Genomic DNA, 16,921 nt, shown 5'->3' with positions numbered 1-16,921 from the left:
TTCAGTGTGTGATTTTGAAAACCTTAATTCTACATTAGAAAGGGCTTTCAAACAGGAAGACAACATAGATAGCAATATATATAACCGGGTAGTTCCATCACCCTCCACTTAGCTCGCCGTGTCCCCACTTGCCAGCTCCTGACAAGGAAGAGGAGGTACAGTGCATGCGCTTGCTGAGATGCAATACCAGTATTTAGAAAGGGGCAGGCAATGCTTTATCTGAACTTTATCTCTTTAAGCCCAGAGACAGTCCAGCTTCCTTTGCTTCGAGTGCTAAACACTAGAAATAACTATTTGAAGAGGTAATGTCTTTATTAATTTATCTCTTGTTCCTTCAAAAAAGTAAATTTTCTGGGGATTGTTCTGGCTTTGTAGAACAGATTAATTTTAATGTGTTTGTGCTTCACTTTGCAAATATGAAATAAAATAGTTTGTGTGACAGACAACCCCAAAATTTCATATTTTCCAATTTTTTCAATGCTTCTGATTTTAACAGACTTCACAGAATTTCTGGGTCACACAGAAGAAAACCACTTTTACCATTAAAAGGGATGAGACTGTAAATTGCACTTTCATATTTAAAAATTTAACAACCAAGTAAAAGGTAGAAGCAGACAAGGTTTGAAGGAACAAAGCATATAAATTGTGACATTTCCTTTTGCAAGAAACATGAAGATTAATAAAATTCCTGTGTTCCCATCAAAAAGGAGGACAGACTTTTTTATCCCCTCCAGTATGTATGGAATATACTTACAGTCCTATTGCCCAGTCAGAAGATTTTCTTTGTGCTTGGAGGATAAAATTGCCCAAGCAAGCTTTTGTTCTAAAGGTAGAACTTCTACAAAATATAGAGACTGAAAGGAGTGGGATGTAAGTCAACAGAAGGGAATAAACTAATTATGGCTGACTGGATCTTGAATATTTATAATGCAGCCAGTAGCAGCTCCCTTTGGGCCCCTTGTTTACCAAGTCTGTTGAATTTATGTGCCCTGACAGGACACATAGTTCTGAAAAGTGCCATGTGCATGACATCAGATATGACTGGAATACTTACATTCATTCAGTAAGGCTTCATTCACTAAGGATGTGTCTTTTTTAAAATATACTAATTTGGAATACCTTTACTGCTGAAAGTGTTTACAATAGATATATAAAAAGGAAAATGTAGGAAGCTGAAAAATGGGACATCATATTTTGACAGAAATGTTGACCTTTGCTCCCTTGATTATGCCAGGTTTTTGCCTCAAAATCCTTTCATAAGCAAGGCACTAATCCCAACAGCCTGTCAAACCCCACATCACATTTCTGTCACTTTTCCTCATCCTTGGAACATGATGCAGAAAGCAGCATTTTGTCTTTGAGGGCCAGTGCAAAAGCAGGGCTTGCATCAGTGGGAGAACTGATGGCTGAAACAGAGTGAAATGAGACTCTGCCTTGGTGTGGGATCGAGCATTGCACACCTTCAAACAGGATTTATGGACGTTTGTCCATCCAGGTGGCAAGTGAAATCTGTTTTTCCCACTCCCCCTCTATCTATACAGTAAATTGCCAACAAATCTTCCTGTGTGGCCTTTTAAAGTAGGGAAGACCAAGATGGGGAAAAAGTGTTTTAAAATAACCTTTGAGAAAGAATACCTTTGAAAAATGTAGTCGCACAACAGACTCAATTGATATGAGATTGTGCTGTCAAAAAGCATTTTCACCCAGAGTTTCTTCAAATACAGCCGGACACTGAGCCAAGTACAAGCCATAGGCATCTGAAATGGGAGCAGAATAATTTATTTAAAAAATCATGGATGTCCAGTGCTGATCCAAAATTCTGGACTGAGGGCTGTATTTTGGAGGCTTTGACTCATGACACATCCCATGCCTTATCTTCATGTTGGCTTATGAGGATGCCCAATTGCAAGCCATTTGACTGACAGCTATGGCATTCCAGCCCATGTTGCATGTGTAATGGGTTAAAGAGAAGGGAAGTAGAGTTTCCTCTTTCTTCTCTTTCATCTCCTCCTCAGTCTGGCCCAGTGGGTGAGTGGAGGTCCTTGCAAAGGCAGATGATCTGTTCCAGATCTGCAGAGTGAGTTTTGATGGGCAGATGTAGAAACTGATAACAGGCACAGAGTGGTGGCAAACAGCATCTCTGAGGGCAGAGCAAGAGTGAAGAGGGGCTCTGGGGAGAAATCACCCTGGTGGGCCTTGGGGTGGCACAGTACTGTGTCACCCCCACTCAGATGCTGCAGCATCATAGCTGTCCCAGAACAGGGACAGACAGCACACAACAAACATTTTTACTGTAGTTGAACAACCACACTCAATTATACTGTACTGTATTTTTACATATGCCCTTGGAAATGTGATTTTTTCCAAACAGTCTTCAGAAAGAGTGTTCTGTCATTTGAGATTTTTTTTTTTATTTTTGCTGGCAATTACCAGAAGGCCTTCAACTGAAATAAACAATACTCTGGCCTTCATGTGTTTAAATGAGGGTGAAGTCATGAGATTTTAAACTGATTTTATTTTAATGAGGACAAAGCTGTAAAATCTGACAAAAGGTATCGCTTATGCTACCAGCATTGTAGAAGTAGCCTGCAAGTTCCTATTCTTGGAAGAAAGTTTGTGAAATATATTCACAAGGCAGGAAATATTTTACCACCTCACTCTGTTAAAAAGTCTGCCCATTCCTTCCTGATTCATCAATGAGCTGGACTACTTGAAAGCCTAAGGCTCAGGCTCACTCAGCACATTAAAATCTCCCAAAAGAACGGTGACATTATATTTCACTGGCTATTCCAGCAGAAAACATCAGGCAGAGCATATGGAATTGTAATGCTTTCTGAAATATGTTAACTATAGCTGCATTCTGGGTTTCATTCCATACTCTACACAGGCAAGCTCTACTATGCTTTTCAGAGAAAATAAAGCAGACAATTGCTTGCTTCTGAACTACAAAGTATGAATGCAGTGCTTTGCTCTCATTTTGCATCCCAGGAGTAAAAGGAAACTCTTCAATTCATTGCTAGATGTTTGTTTACTTTGATCACATGAAAGGATGATATTTCAAGAGTGTGTATCCATATATTCCAATTTTGTAGAGTTTCTGATGCAGAAAGACTATGTTGGCTTTGGGGATAGAGTAAATAATACACTTTTGGCTTGGCTGTTTATCATTCATGCAGTATCCCATTGTTAGAATTCCTTGAACCAGCTAAGGGCTTATAACTGCTTATTTAAGACTGCATTTTAGAGTCCTCAATATAGCATAACAGTATGTTATGCTTGTGAATACTCTAATACATTAGTTCCTGAATCTTATTAAGAGGTGAATGTTTTCAATGTTTTTTTCTTTCATCTTCTTCAGCTGTGTCAGTAGTAATTTCCAGTTTATTTTTAGGGGGCATTAGACAACCTACTGAGACAAGACACAGTGAAGTTAATTCTCATTCTAAATGCAATGTACTTTAAAATAAAAATTTCAGTGTTTTCTTATGGAGAAAAAGTAGAAGCATAGCAATACCGGACACTTTAAAAATGTAAACTTTCATGTAAAAATTTTAAAGCGCATCCTTACATTTAAACACAAAATATCTGCTTAAGAAACTAAATCCCCCAAATACATAAGAAGGCCAAAACCATGTGTGTAATGAGTGTAAGAAACTGTGGCAATATTTCAAGGTCAAGTGTGTTGCACTTTGTAAATCTATCATTCCTCCTAAAAGTTCCACTTTTGCTTTTCTTCTCAGTCTGTGTTTATTGTGTTGAATAGTTCATGAATACTCAAGAAAATTGAGTTTGACAATCATGAAGAAAGCTGTAGCAAGAAGGCAAGAAGGTGCCTTTTACCTGCTGTGGCATAGCTGTATGTGACAGTGTTCACAGGGGTTCTTGGATGAGGGAAGAGACAAGAATGTTGACTCCATGTTCAGAAGGCTTGATTTATTATTTCATTACATATATATATATTACATTATAACTATACTAAAAAGAAATAGAAGGAAAGGTTTCCTCAGAAGGCTAGCTAAGAATAGAATAGAAAAGAATGATAACAAAGGCAGCTGGCTCGGACAGAGAGAGCGAGAGCAGCTCTGCTGTGACTGGTCACCAAATCCAAACATCCACAGGAGACCAATCACGGATCCACCTGTTGCATTCCACAGCAGCAGATAACCATTGTTTACATTTTGTTTCTGAGGCCTCAGCTCCTCAGAAGAGAAAAAAGCCTAAGAAAGGATTTTTAGTGAAAGGATGTCTGCAACAGCTGTACATTTACTGAATCATAGAACATATCATAGAATGGTTTGGGTTGGAAGAGACCTTAAAAATAATTAAATTCCAACCCCCATACTGTAGGCAGGGACATCTTCCCGAGACCAGGTTGCTCAGAGTCCCATCCAACCTGGCCTTGAACATCTACAGGGATGGGGCTTCCACAGCTTCCCTGAACAACCTGTTCCAGTGCCTCACCGCGCTCACAGTAAAGAATTTCTTCTCTGTATTGTTATGGATCAAGCTGGAGCTTCAGACAAGCCCTGCCTAAAGATAAGATTTTTGGCAGCAGCTTGAATCTAGGTGTCCCACACCTAAAATCATTCCAGCTCACAAATTCTAAGCATGGCAGATCATGTCTAGTATAAAATGAGTTATTTATTGAATAGACAGGAGATATTACAGCACCTGAGTGCAACCATGCAGCTAATTCTTTTTCTATTAAATCCACGTCTCTCCAGTTAAAGGGATAGTGTCAAATGCTTTGCATAAATTTAGATGAGATTTAATTAAAATTAAAATATTCCCCATCCCCACTTTTTATAGTTTAAAACCCAAGTTTAAAACTCCTCATAGGTGCTTATTAGCAATACACTTTCTTTAAATTCACTTGTTTTCAGTTGAGGAAATACCTTAACATGTACATGTCATGGCACAAGAGGAGAATTATATCTTGGTATCATACAGGAGCTGCAGGCAATAACTAACTTCATTCTCTGCTATGTGTTACATTTTCTGTTCACACACATGGTTTGATTTGTTGTCATAACCTTACATATCCCCTCCTCATCTGTTTGTTGTGTTACTAACATTGCCTGAATTGGTTTTTGTTTTGTTGTTTAAACATCATGTTTAGGGACACTGTATTTACTTTTCATTTGGTTGCATGCTATTGCATACTTGGAAGAGTCAGGTCTCATGTAAAATCATTGGGAAATCAGGGAATGCCACAAAAAATTCTCTTTCTGCTTCATGGAGAATGCCGTGCTCTGCTATTTTAGTAAAAATTCCTGAAGCGTGAACATGTGGTTCAGACTGAATTTTCTCAAAATCAATGCTTTGACAGAAGAGGCTGTAAATGAGGAGTCATTTTTCTGTCTGAAATATTTTAAAGGTATTTTTGAAGTCTCTGACACCTGTACACCCCCTGTCAGGATAACTGAAGTACACTCAACTAGTAATTAATAAGAATGCTAGGTAACCCTCTGGCAAGAATATTTCTAGGTCTTGTGTCTGTACAAAATAGATCAAGAGTATCTTCAAAAACCAGTGTGGAAGCAAGAAGAGCAGAAGATTCACTGGTTCAAATTGGCTGAGTAGAGGATGCCAGTGAGCCATGGACAGACCCTGCTGAGTTCAGTCCAGAGGTGAAGCTCTGGTGGTGGCTGGTAGCACAAGCACAAGGACAGTGTCTAAATGATGGCAGACACAGAGGGATCTTTCCCTCAGTCCACTTGCCTCTGGCAAAACCGAGTGTCACTCCCTCACTAAAGGAATGATTTATGGTTGTTGGGTAGAGTGACTTTCTGATAGTCACAGGGAAATTGTGCATGATTCCTTCTCAGCACCAGAGTTACAGTGATGCTTCAGTGTCACAGTGAGTCCAACATTTACCCAGACCTGCAGCCTCCATTCCCATCTGCCAGCAGTGGCAAGAGTCAAATAGAATTATTTGACTGATACCAAAGATGAGACAGGCTTTTTAGGCTAGTACTGTAACAGCCAAAGAAATTCTATGTGCAGCTCTCTTCCTCATTCTTCAGAACCGAACTGAATTACAGATCTTTGAGGAGATATTTTAAGGGGTTTTGTACAGTGTGGGCTGTTGGCATTGAAGTGGCTTTATTGCAGAGAAAAGCTTTAACTGTTTTCCTGATTTTTTAAGTAAAACAGAATCCAGCAGCTCTTTGTGAGGATAATTACATGGAGAGGGTTTATCTGAAGTGTGTTTCAGAGAAATAAAATACTCCTCAAATAACCCTTTATGGTCTGCAGTTTTTGGAACTTTTAGCTTCTCTGAGTGAGACACTTTAATCAGAAATAGGATTATGTAAGATTCCATTTTTAATACATAGGAAGAAATTATTCTGTTTAATGTTTAAGATTACAAAAAAATATGAGCATTACTCAAAAAGTAGTCTTACAGACCTTCCTTTTTTAAGATAATAAAAGTAAATTTGGCCAGATTTTATTGAGTATTGTTACAAAGTTTTGATGATCCATGGAACTTGAAAAGAGTAGAGAAGCAACTTAAACCCTAATAACACCATTAGGCATTTATTTGACTTGGGATAAGAAATAAGATGAAGTAAAATCAGGTCTTTCTTTTTAAAATACCCAAGTGACAATGCTCAGGACATAACTAAGCTGCACTAGAAAAGAGGATGCCTGTTAGAGCACATGAATGCAAGAGTCCAAAAATTGCTCAAAAGGAAAAAATATTTTTACTATTAAAGGTAAAAGAATTTATGTCACATTATCAAGAACATTTGAACATTATTGCTTTTTACATAGTGAAAATATGAATGAATGTTACAAACAAAAATTGTAGCCATGGTGTTCCATAAATCAAAGGAAAAAATATTATTTGTATTTCCTGTAAGAAAACATCAGCCCTAAACATGTGCTGTTAACAACTCATTTGAGCTCCGGTCAGCTACAGTTGGAGCTTCTGCAGGTCCTGTTGTGCATCCTAATGGCTGAGAAAATGACATTTAATGAAAAATTGGTATATGAATGAAAAAATTCAAGCAGTTTTGGGGGAAGTAGATGCAATTTAATTTAATTTAATTTTTCTTCTGATGAATTAGAAGCCATCTAAACCACCATAAGATTGTCTGCTTGTTATTCTGGACATTCAAATGATGAAGAAATTCAGTTGCAAGAAGTTGTGTGCTTAAAAGCAAATTATTCCATAAGACCAAAATGATATGGTGTCTGTCTCCACCCTTCTGCTGATCATGAATCTGCCCTGCTAGAGCTCCTTGATTAATAACTGCTACATAGATGTAATTTCAAAATACTGCTTTGGTCATTCTAAATGATGAAAATAATTGGAATGTTGCTGAAGTGCTGACTGGTGATTCAGACTAGCCTTTTGTGTTGGCATTGCTGATCAGGATAGAATTTTTACTGGTAGCTGTTAGGACAATTCTCCTATTGAATACACTATTTTTATATAAAAAATAAAATGTTTGAAGCTAATAACTTCTGTCTCCTTAATGTGAGGCAGACGTGGCAGCAGTTGTGATATGAAGGCAAGGGGAAAGTAACCAGGGAGTATCTGAGCAGTGTCTGCATCATACCAAGGCTGACTGTACCCATCTCCTTCCTCCTCACACCACCACAGACCACTGATGGGCAAGGTGGGGCAGCTGTTCCCAGGCTGGGGCACAAAGCCCTGCCAATGGTAAACATTAGAGAGAGCCAGTTATGTGATGGGTTTTCAAGGGTTGGAGTTAACTAAAGTGACATTAGTCCTTTGAATTATACCATTGTGTCGCAGACATCTTTTCATAAAAATCCTTTCTTTAGGATTTTCCCTTCTGGGAAGCTGAGGCCCCAGAAAAAGAATGTAAACAATGGTTATCTGCTGCTGTGGAATGCAACAGGTGCACCTGAGATTGGCCCATGTTGGATGTGTACAATTAATGGCCAATCAAGCACCGAGCTCTCTCTGGGACAGAGTCGGAAAGAGTTCCTTTGTTTATTCATTCTTTTCTATTCTTAGCTTAGCCAGCCTTCTGAGAACTTTTCCTTCTATTTCTTTTTAATATAGTCATAATGTAGTATATATATAATAAAATAATAAATCAAGCCTTCTGAACATGGATTCAACATTCTCGTCTCTCTCTCATCCTGAAACCCTTGTGACCACCGTCACACCATTGTGCTAAACTCCCAAGAGAAACAGCAAGTGGTTAATTTCAAATATGATATTGCAGAAGATGACATTTGTAAACAAATTATTATACAGACACTATATCTCCTAAAATGGCATGCTTTGTCACTAAATCAGACTGAATTTAGTATCTTGTGCTCAAGCATCAGGAAGAATGTCCTTGTTTCAAATCTTGTGATATTTGAAGCTCAGGAAAGAGGAACTGAAAATACTGAGTCATGTGTATACTAATTGTGCTAGCACCCTGTATAAACCACAGTGTTCGAATTTCATAATTTAGTGGGTCAGAATTTTTAATTAAAAGTAGAGAGAAACTGGTTGTTATAAATGTGAGATGGGTGTTTTCTACTGAGCAGCTTAGTACTTCTAAAGACACAAACCTTAAAAGAACATAAAAGAATCTAATGTGAAAAACCCTCTTAAAGGCCAAAGCCTTCAAATTTTGAGAGGAAATCTTATGACATTGTTCATGTTGACTAGAATATTTATAATATATAAATACTTAGTAAGAAATTCGAAATTATATAAAAATATTGTAAGAGACTGAGCTCTAATTGCAGTCTTCCCTTAGCTCCTGTTTCCTGCCATTGCACAGACATGGCTGCTTTGGGCTCCCTGTAATGAGTCTGGGCTACTCTTTTTGGCAGAGCAGCACAGGCTCCTTTTCCCAACATCTGTTTGCCTGACAGGAGAGTTCCATTCCTTTCCTATGTTCCTAACCAGGGGAAATCATCCCTGTGACTCCTTCTGGACAACCAGAAACAAATATTCACCTTCTATTTTTTGAGCTGAGATGATGATGAATAAAGAAACTAGGTCTCATTGCAGGGAAAAAACAAATCTAATCCAGTCATGGCTGGATGATGGAACAAGCCAGGAGGTCTCCCAGGATGGGGACTCAGGAGTCAAGAATTAAAAAATGATTACAGCAAGTGACTCATGATGCAAGGTGTTCTCAGGAACTTTCTCAGCTTCCTTTTAGGTACTGGCAGGAACTGCACTTGGTAAGACTAGCAGAGCACAGTAAGTCTTTACAAAATCATTTTCCTTAGCTAAAGCTTCTGGCACTTGAAATGGTAAAAGGGCAGCTATAGTTTCGCTCACAAAGCTGCTACATTTTAGTCAGAATGCAAGGAAATGTGGAGAGATTTAAAATAAGTAAGATAAATTCAACATTTGGGGACTGGATTATACTAGGCACATCAATCCTGCTTTTTATCATTCAGCTCGTGTCTGAGCACTAAATATAAATAGGGATGCAAGGTAGTTTTTCCTGTCCACTGAATGGCTCAGGCTATTGTGCAGGTAATGAGAACAGTGTGGGATATAATTTTGGAATTGCATCAGGACCTGGTGGCTGATGTGATAATAAAGAAACTCCCACCTTCCTAGTTACCTTTGGTCATAGGTCTCTTTAACCCATGGAAAAACTTTGCATTTTAATGTAGTCATGCAGTCTTGTAAAATTTCAGAGTCTGGGCATAAAGAATATTCCACTGACTCACCCCTCACCTGCCTCCTCACCTGTTTTTGCTGTTGCAGACACTGTGAACCTGCCCATGGACCCTGGGTCACATGCACTCAGTCAGCAGTGTTTGGGGCCCATGGGATGGATATGTTTTAAATATGCAGTCCCAGCATGGCAGAAAGGTGCCATGAGCTGCATGTGGAGTCAACAGCAGAGCTGTGGGTGCAGAGAAATGCTTCCAGCTAGTCCATTTGTATCTCTGCTGCAGTTTAAAACAGCAGGTAACCTTCTGTCATGTGAGAATGTGTGTACAGTGTCATGCCATGGGACTGGACGCAACATTCTTTTCTGTGTTTGGAAAAAGAACATTCTCCTCAGCTCCAGTGATACCTTGCAAATCTTCACACCATGGTTTTTAGCTAGGAGCCTCAGCTCTCATCTCACCTGGATTCCAAAACACACACTCACCCCTGAAGACTTCTGAGTCATGAAAAAACCTATACCGGCCAGATATGAGGCCCTGAGTTCTGGTTTGCAATTTTCTGTAATGGGAAATTTTTGTTGTGGTACCTGGCAAAAGTCTGGGCCCAGTGAGGTACCACCTGGCAGTGCCAAGGCCCATGGGACAGGACAAATTTGGGACCTAACATGTTTTTAGGGATGTGGACATCCTTTCTACCAGGCCTGATGTTTCTGGCACAAAACATCATGGGATCAATTCAGTTTGCTCTGTAAAGGATGAGTTGTCACTTGTCAGCGAGCTCAGCAACCTCTAAGCTGGAGATGTCCTTCATACACAAGTAGTTCTCTCCCTCCACAGCAATCCTGAAAGGGGACTCTGGATGGCCAAGGAGGCTTTCAGCAGGCAGACAAATTTTGTTCCTTTCTATTTGTATGGATAATTTGTCTTAAGACCAGTAATGACATGAGTGTACTGGGTATCATATTCTTTCCTTCCCAAGCAAGCTATTTTTGGAAGGTAATGTGCAGCTCAGACTGATGGACCATGCTGCCACAGTCTGACTTCAGTCAAAGGATTTATGCTTTGTATTCCCACATCCTCTTGTCTTTTTCAGTTCTCCCTAACGAGAACGCTCTCGCAGCTAAGGGCAGGAAGAAATCTGTCATGCACACAGCTCTCCCTCCAGCACACCTTCCCCCTCTCTTCATCTTGCTCTCTCTCCTTTAATTGGGCTAGAGAGAAAGCATTTAGCAATTTCTCTCCCCCTTTCCCCTCATTAGGCTAACGATGACATACTCTGTTTCCAGAGTGTCTGTAGGAGCACAGGATAGCAGCCACTGCTCATTGTTAACACTGGAGCACAAAAAAGCTGGTGGCTTCATCCAGAATTTATGTAGATGCATGTAAATGAGAAGGTATTTCCTTGGGATCATATGTAATACACAAGTGAAAAATCAATGGGGAGAATTTCAGACTCTTGCTTGGTGGTGTTTTGAGCCTCCTATTATCTTACAACCTTGGTGTTTTGAGTGCTGAGATTATCTTATGACCTTGTTGTTCCTAATGGAAATACATTCTTCCTCAGATACAGACAAACCTTGGGCTTTTTATATATTTTTTTTCAGTGCTTTAAGATTTATTTTGCCTGATTTCATTTATCACTTTTCTAGGGTTTTTTTTTTTCACTTTTATCCATCTACTGACCAACCTATGTGCAATAAATTCAACATTTTTTCCATACACATGAAATTAGAACTGTTCTCTTTCTTTTTAGCCAGCCTTCCTACTTTTTATTTACTTCCTTTGTTTATTGTCCTTCCTTCCCTCCTACTTGCCTGTCTTTCTTTCTTCACTTTGGAAAAAGGTAGTAATGAGCTCCAATAACATCTCCATACTTCAGTTACTGCTGCTAATTGCAATCAAACTTATCATCCTCTTTAGCTTTTATTTGTTACCATTTAAACATTCTCAAATCCTAGTCACATTACTGACTTGTTTACAGAGCCAAAAAAAATAATATAAATTGATAATTAACCTACAAACAGTACAGGTTTCTATACACTGAAGGAAAATTAGTTTTAATTGCAGGTTTGGACAAGATAGGCTGAGGTGACAGAAGAAACTGCATTTAATGCAGCTGTATTTACAGTAGTGTGAAAGATGTATAAATGCAAAATGGAAATATTTAATAGTCACTGCCTGCAACTCATTTAATAGGATTATTAAGAAACAAAAGTTCCTGTAAATTCAAATCCTGACATTTAATGTGTCTATTGACTTCCATTAGAAATGTTTAAATACTTTAGGACACTGATCAGTTAGCAAAGGCTCATATTATGTCTGAGAGTGAGACAAATAATAGGACCTTCATACAAAAGAATAAACTGAAGCACAGAGTAAAAGTGGCTACTAGAACTTCACAGAATCACAGTTGTATCTTAAATTAACTAAAATTAAGAAAATCTTGTATGAAACTGGAGCTCTATGTGGGTCACATGTCGCTTCCTCTTTAGAACAGCATTTGGTTTATCTCCTTTTGTCTTCTTCCACCCAAGCCAAAGCTCTCAGGCTCTTCTGCTGGCCAGCACCAGTTGGCAGCCTTTGCTGTCCCTGAGGTGTGTCCAACCCTCTGTGCAAGGTGTCACTTCCAGAGAGATGCCACAGTAATGTCCATGCTCACAGAAATTCCAGGCAAATAGAATGTCAGGACCTGTGTACCCAGGAAATATGTGCAAAACTAAGGATGGTTTAAGTGAAGGATGAGATGAGCCCTGCATCCCCAGCCAGCACAGTTTGCAAGGAACTCTCTGTGCAGGTTCAGTCAGTGGCCTCTCTGCCAAGACTGTCAACAAAGGTGCCAATTAGTGCCAGTTGTGATGATGATTTTTGTGATGCCAGCACCTGTACACTATGAGCTGGACTGTGACCCCCCTCACATTTCCCATTAGATGCTGAGCAGCTGTCAGGTGGCAGCAGAGCTGAATGATGTATTGGGTTCTGTGCAAATCAGCAAGTCAGACAGGCTGTATTGTCTCTAAAATGCCTTTCACGTCAAATTATTTTAATCTCTCTTTAATAATGCAACTGACTTTGTTCCTTTGACTTTAGTCTGTTTTCTAACTCATGGATTATTATTCATATAATACCAAGTAACACTGTGTGACAAAACAAAACAAATTCAAATGCAAGTATAACAAGAATTTGAGCTGCAGGCACAAAAATCACACTTGCAAAAATGTATTTACACAGCCTTTTAGTGGCAATAAATTCTGTAATTGTAAAGCTATCTGACTTTGGCACAACATCAGCTTGATAAATAGAGACCTGTACACAGGTGTGTTTGCAGTGGACATGCAGTTTTTAATATATGCAGATTTTAATACTGTTTACCAGTTCAGTTTGGAGAACAAAAGCAGGTTTTTATATGCAGATGCAAACCAGGTATGCATGCACACATGTGCTGAGATCCTGACCAGAAGACCATTGCTATAGGGGAGTTATTATCTCACACAGCCATTGTCCCAGACAGGCCAGGCCTGCACTGATTGCTGGGCACACAGAATGTGCTGGGCACACAGCACGAGCTCCAGGTCTGTGCTGTGCTCTGCACATCCCTGCCTGCAGGACAGGCTTGGCTGCCTGATTGCAATGAAGCAGCCTGTGGGCAGCTGCCACTGGGTCACACCAACTCCTTGCCTTTGTCTAAAGCCGCACCAACAAATTCCCATGTGTGTATCCTTTTTTCTTTGACAGTGAAAATGATTAATGGAGTTATTTTGTTTTAAGAAGACCTTACAGGAACTCAAAAGACCGAAATATTGGGTAACCTTTACACAGACAGGATCTGCACAGGATTCTGAGCCTGCATGGAGGCTCATTCAGTGGTGCATAACTTGGGCTTCCCAGCACCTGAATGGATGTAAGATCATCTGTGCTAACCTTTTTTCCTTTAAAGTGTTAGCTACAATAAATGTTTAAATATTTTAAACCATATTTCACAGAGTCTGAGTGTCCTTGTTACTGGGATTACAATGATCCAGCAACTCCTGGCACAAAATCCTATTTGTGGGAATGTGTGTCATGCACATAGCCTGTTGTGCTTTGATGTGTCTCTTTTGTGATCTTGCTTCAATATGACACCTTCCCATCAGCCTCATCTTTTTTGTCTGTTAATTTTTGTTCTGCTGTTAATTTATTGAATGTACCTCACAGAGGATTATATGATCCTTGTACTTGGAGATGTTCTCATGGGTTCACGGGCACAACGTTTTATGCAAAACGCATATTGACCATCCCCGCTGAAGAAAGACTTTATGGAAATGTCCAAACCCCACATTATTTATTGGAAACAGCTGATAAAAGGAGGTGTCTCTTAAAGTTCAAGTATTGCTTCATAAGATGCACTTGATTATTTTGGTAATTTTTCAAAAAAGCATGACTGTGATCACATAGTGAAAAAAAAATCCAATTTATAGAGGAACTAAATAAGGCTGCACAATGTATTCAAGGTGTTTCCCATGTTAAATACTGTGTGACACAGCAACAACATTTTTTACAATCATGAGAATGAAAAACTGTATTAAAAAACCCCAATTCCTTCATCTGATACATTGGACTGACTCTCTAAGAAATCCTAGAGATTTTGTGGGACTACACATTGAATCTCTCCTCAAAACCTTGGATTTTTTATTCAGCCATGCCCTAAACATGATCTTTTAGAAGAGGGATACAACTGCAAATATTTTATTTCTTTCATAGCAAAAGTATATATGATCAGAGTTCTTAGCAATTATAAAAGTTATAAATGATAAAAAATTATAAAAATTCACAGATTTATGCTGTGAATAATAATTAGGAACTAAAAAATATTTTTATTTATTATTTTTTGTATGTGGCATATTGGATGGCTGATATGTTTGGTTAAGAAGAAGAAGAGAGCTATTTGTAGTAATTTCAGTTTCAAGGACTATTAGCTTAATAACAAGGGACTTGATAGAAACTTGTATCCATTGGACTTTTTCTAGGCACACAGAAAACATTAATTTCTGTAGGCACCTACAAAATGAACACCTATTAGGGATTTTTTTCTGTAGTTTTGCAAATCCTTTGAAGTTTTGAAATAGATTGCACATTGTCAATGCATTGAAAAGCTATCCTCTGTATAGTTGCAAAACAAAGGATGAAAAATACATTTACCATCTCCAGTGGAAAATAAAATTACTTAAAAAAAAAGAAAATAGAAAAAAACCCAACTAGTATAATATATATACTTACAAGTATAATATATACTTATACATTCAGTCAGGATGCTGAAAACATATTTTGGATATGGTTGTTTTGTCTCTCTTGACCAAAGCAGAATGGTTTTTCTCAGCAAGATGCTGCACGTAATGTACCACAGAGAAGTTTTTCTTCAGATTGGTGTGGGAAAAAGAGGTTCAACATGATTTCTAATTGTGAGCTTGTGCAAACCCATGTAGGTCTCCTTCAGCCAGTCATACTTCAAGACTTTTTATCTTTGGAACAATATAAAATGTTTTCTTTAACAATTATTTATATCTTTAAAATCTATCTTGTTACATTTGTGGGTAATACCACATTTATCATATCTCATGAGGACTGCATATAAGTAACTAATACAGGGGCATGCTATATACTTAATTTTTTCATTTTTAAGCACAGCACTTTTTCAGTTGCCATACTAAGATTGAACATGAGGACCGTGATGGTGTATTTTAGGGATGAAATTCAACATCCAGAAGGTTTTTCCCCCCTTACACCTATAATCAAAAGGAAGAGTCTTCATGTAGATAATAATTTAAGGTAGGAAATTCTGATAGTTCTTATATTAAAACAGCCTATTGGATATACTGCAAATTCCTTTGCCTTCAATGAGTTCATACCTTCAGAGACTCTCCAAAGCAGGACACACTCCATGTGTTGTGTGTTGGAATACATTATCTCTGTTCTTAGGCTATTAAAAGAGAAGCTGGAAAATCTGTATTTTCAGCAGTGCTGATGCAGTACATTATTTGCTGCAGTTCAACATATCAAGTAAAACGTGGTGCACTGTGCACCTTCTGTTAACATATCTTCCCATGTTCAAAACTAGAAAATATTAATGGAAAATAGGCCACGCAAGCAGGAAAGTGTGTTGTAAAGGAATTGAAACAAATAGCATGCATGCTGGCTCTTTGCTTGGCTTAGGCTTTTGAAAACTAGACAGAATTCACAGTTGGGACCATTACAGCAGAAAGGGATTTATTCTGTGTAGTTCCATCATCTTGTTACAATCTTTGTCATAGAAAAGGAAGCAAGAACCTTATACCATTTTCAGCTCTTGTTTAATATCTTCTTCACAGGAAAATGCTGCCAGGATATTAAACTCATCTGTTCTTTTGGATAATAAGGATGTAATGTACCATTCTGACCTTTCCAAATGCTGTGTTCCAAATTACTGTTCATTAGATTTTTTTTCTTGATTAAAGTCTCACTAACCTGTAGAAACAGAATGAAATAAGATTTAGTCAAGACATAGCATATCAAGCATGATCATAATAAAACCTCACATTTGTATAGCTCAAGGGCTATAACAGGTATTAACACTTTGTTGTGCTATATGATTGCTCTCTTCATTCATAACAAAGCAGCTAAAATGATATTCGTTTAAATTTTTGACATGCTAATTCAGAGCTGGAAGCTGAAGAACTTTTATTTGGTTCAAAGTTTAATCATGAGAATAAGAAATATTCTGTTTCTGGTATCCTGTAGAAAAGTTTCAGAGATGAAGTCATAAGAGAACTGAATTATAATCCTCAAATGCAAATGTAATTAAATGATAAAATATATATGACTGAGGGCCAGATTCTGTTAACCTTATCCATTTTTAATTTAGATTCAGAAATAGATATTAAGGGCAGAAGAAATGATGCATTTAGTCTAAGCTCCTGCATGGTCCCAAAATGTTATCTATCAGCCTCTGTAGCTTCTGAATGAGATGCAGCACATCTTTCTAAGAGACCCAGATGGCTCTGATGGCTGAAAGCTCTCATTGTTAATTTGGTGATGGGGGAACAGACTGGAATTCTTGGCTCCAGCTAATTACACATTCCTTCCTCCTAATTGAGAAGACTCTTTGCTGTCAGGAATACTTTTTGCCTGTAGGTACCTGAAGGCTGTAGTCAAGTTACTTCTCAGTCTTTTCTCGACTGATTTAATAGCTAAGAATCTATTTAGTATTTCACTATTGGTACATTTTCCTGTATTTTTTTTTATTTTCAGAATTATTTTCTGTACCTATTTTTAACTTTCTATACCTTTTTCAACA

General features: G+C 38.2%; 1 protein-coding gene across 5 annotated transcripts in view; it reads right to left on the bottom strand.

Annotated features, from left to right (window-relative positions):
• KHDRBS2 (KH RNA binding domain containing, signal transduction associated 2) overlaps positions 1 to 16,921 on the bottom strand; it is a 380,960-nt gene that overhangs the window by 27,294 nt on the left and 336,745 nt on the right. For 4 of the 5 annotated variants that reach the window (XM_054280508.1, XM_054280507.1, XM_054280511.1 and 1 more), the window contains one exon: positions 15,839 to 16,092. The exons of the other annotated variant lie outside the window; for it this stretch is intronic. The gene's annotated coding sequence lies outside the window, so the exon portion shown is untranslated. Of the gene's footprint in view, positions 1 to 15,838; positions 16,093 to 16,921 lie in introns of those variants that run through there. 5 annotated transcript variants of the gene reach the window in all.

The sequence above is a fragment of the Melozone crissalis genome, unplaced genomic scaffold (assembly GCF_028551555.1).
Source record: "Melozone crissalis strain CALT ecotype California unplaced genomic scaffold, PUWL_Pcris_2 ptg000027l_1, whole genome shotgun sequence".
Taxonomy (NCBI): domain Eukaryota; kingdom Metazoa; phylum Chordata; class Aves; order Passeriformes; family Passerellidae; genus Melozone; species Melozone crissalis.
The sequence above is the reverse complement of the archived record's forward strand: the minus strand, read 5'-3'. Positions and strand labels throughout refer to the sequence as shown.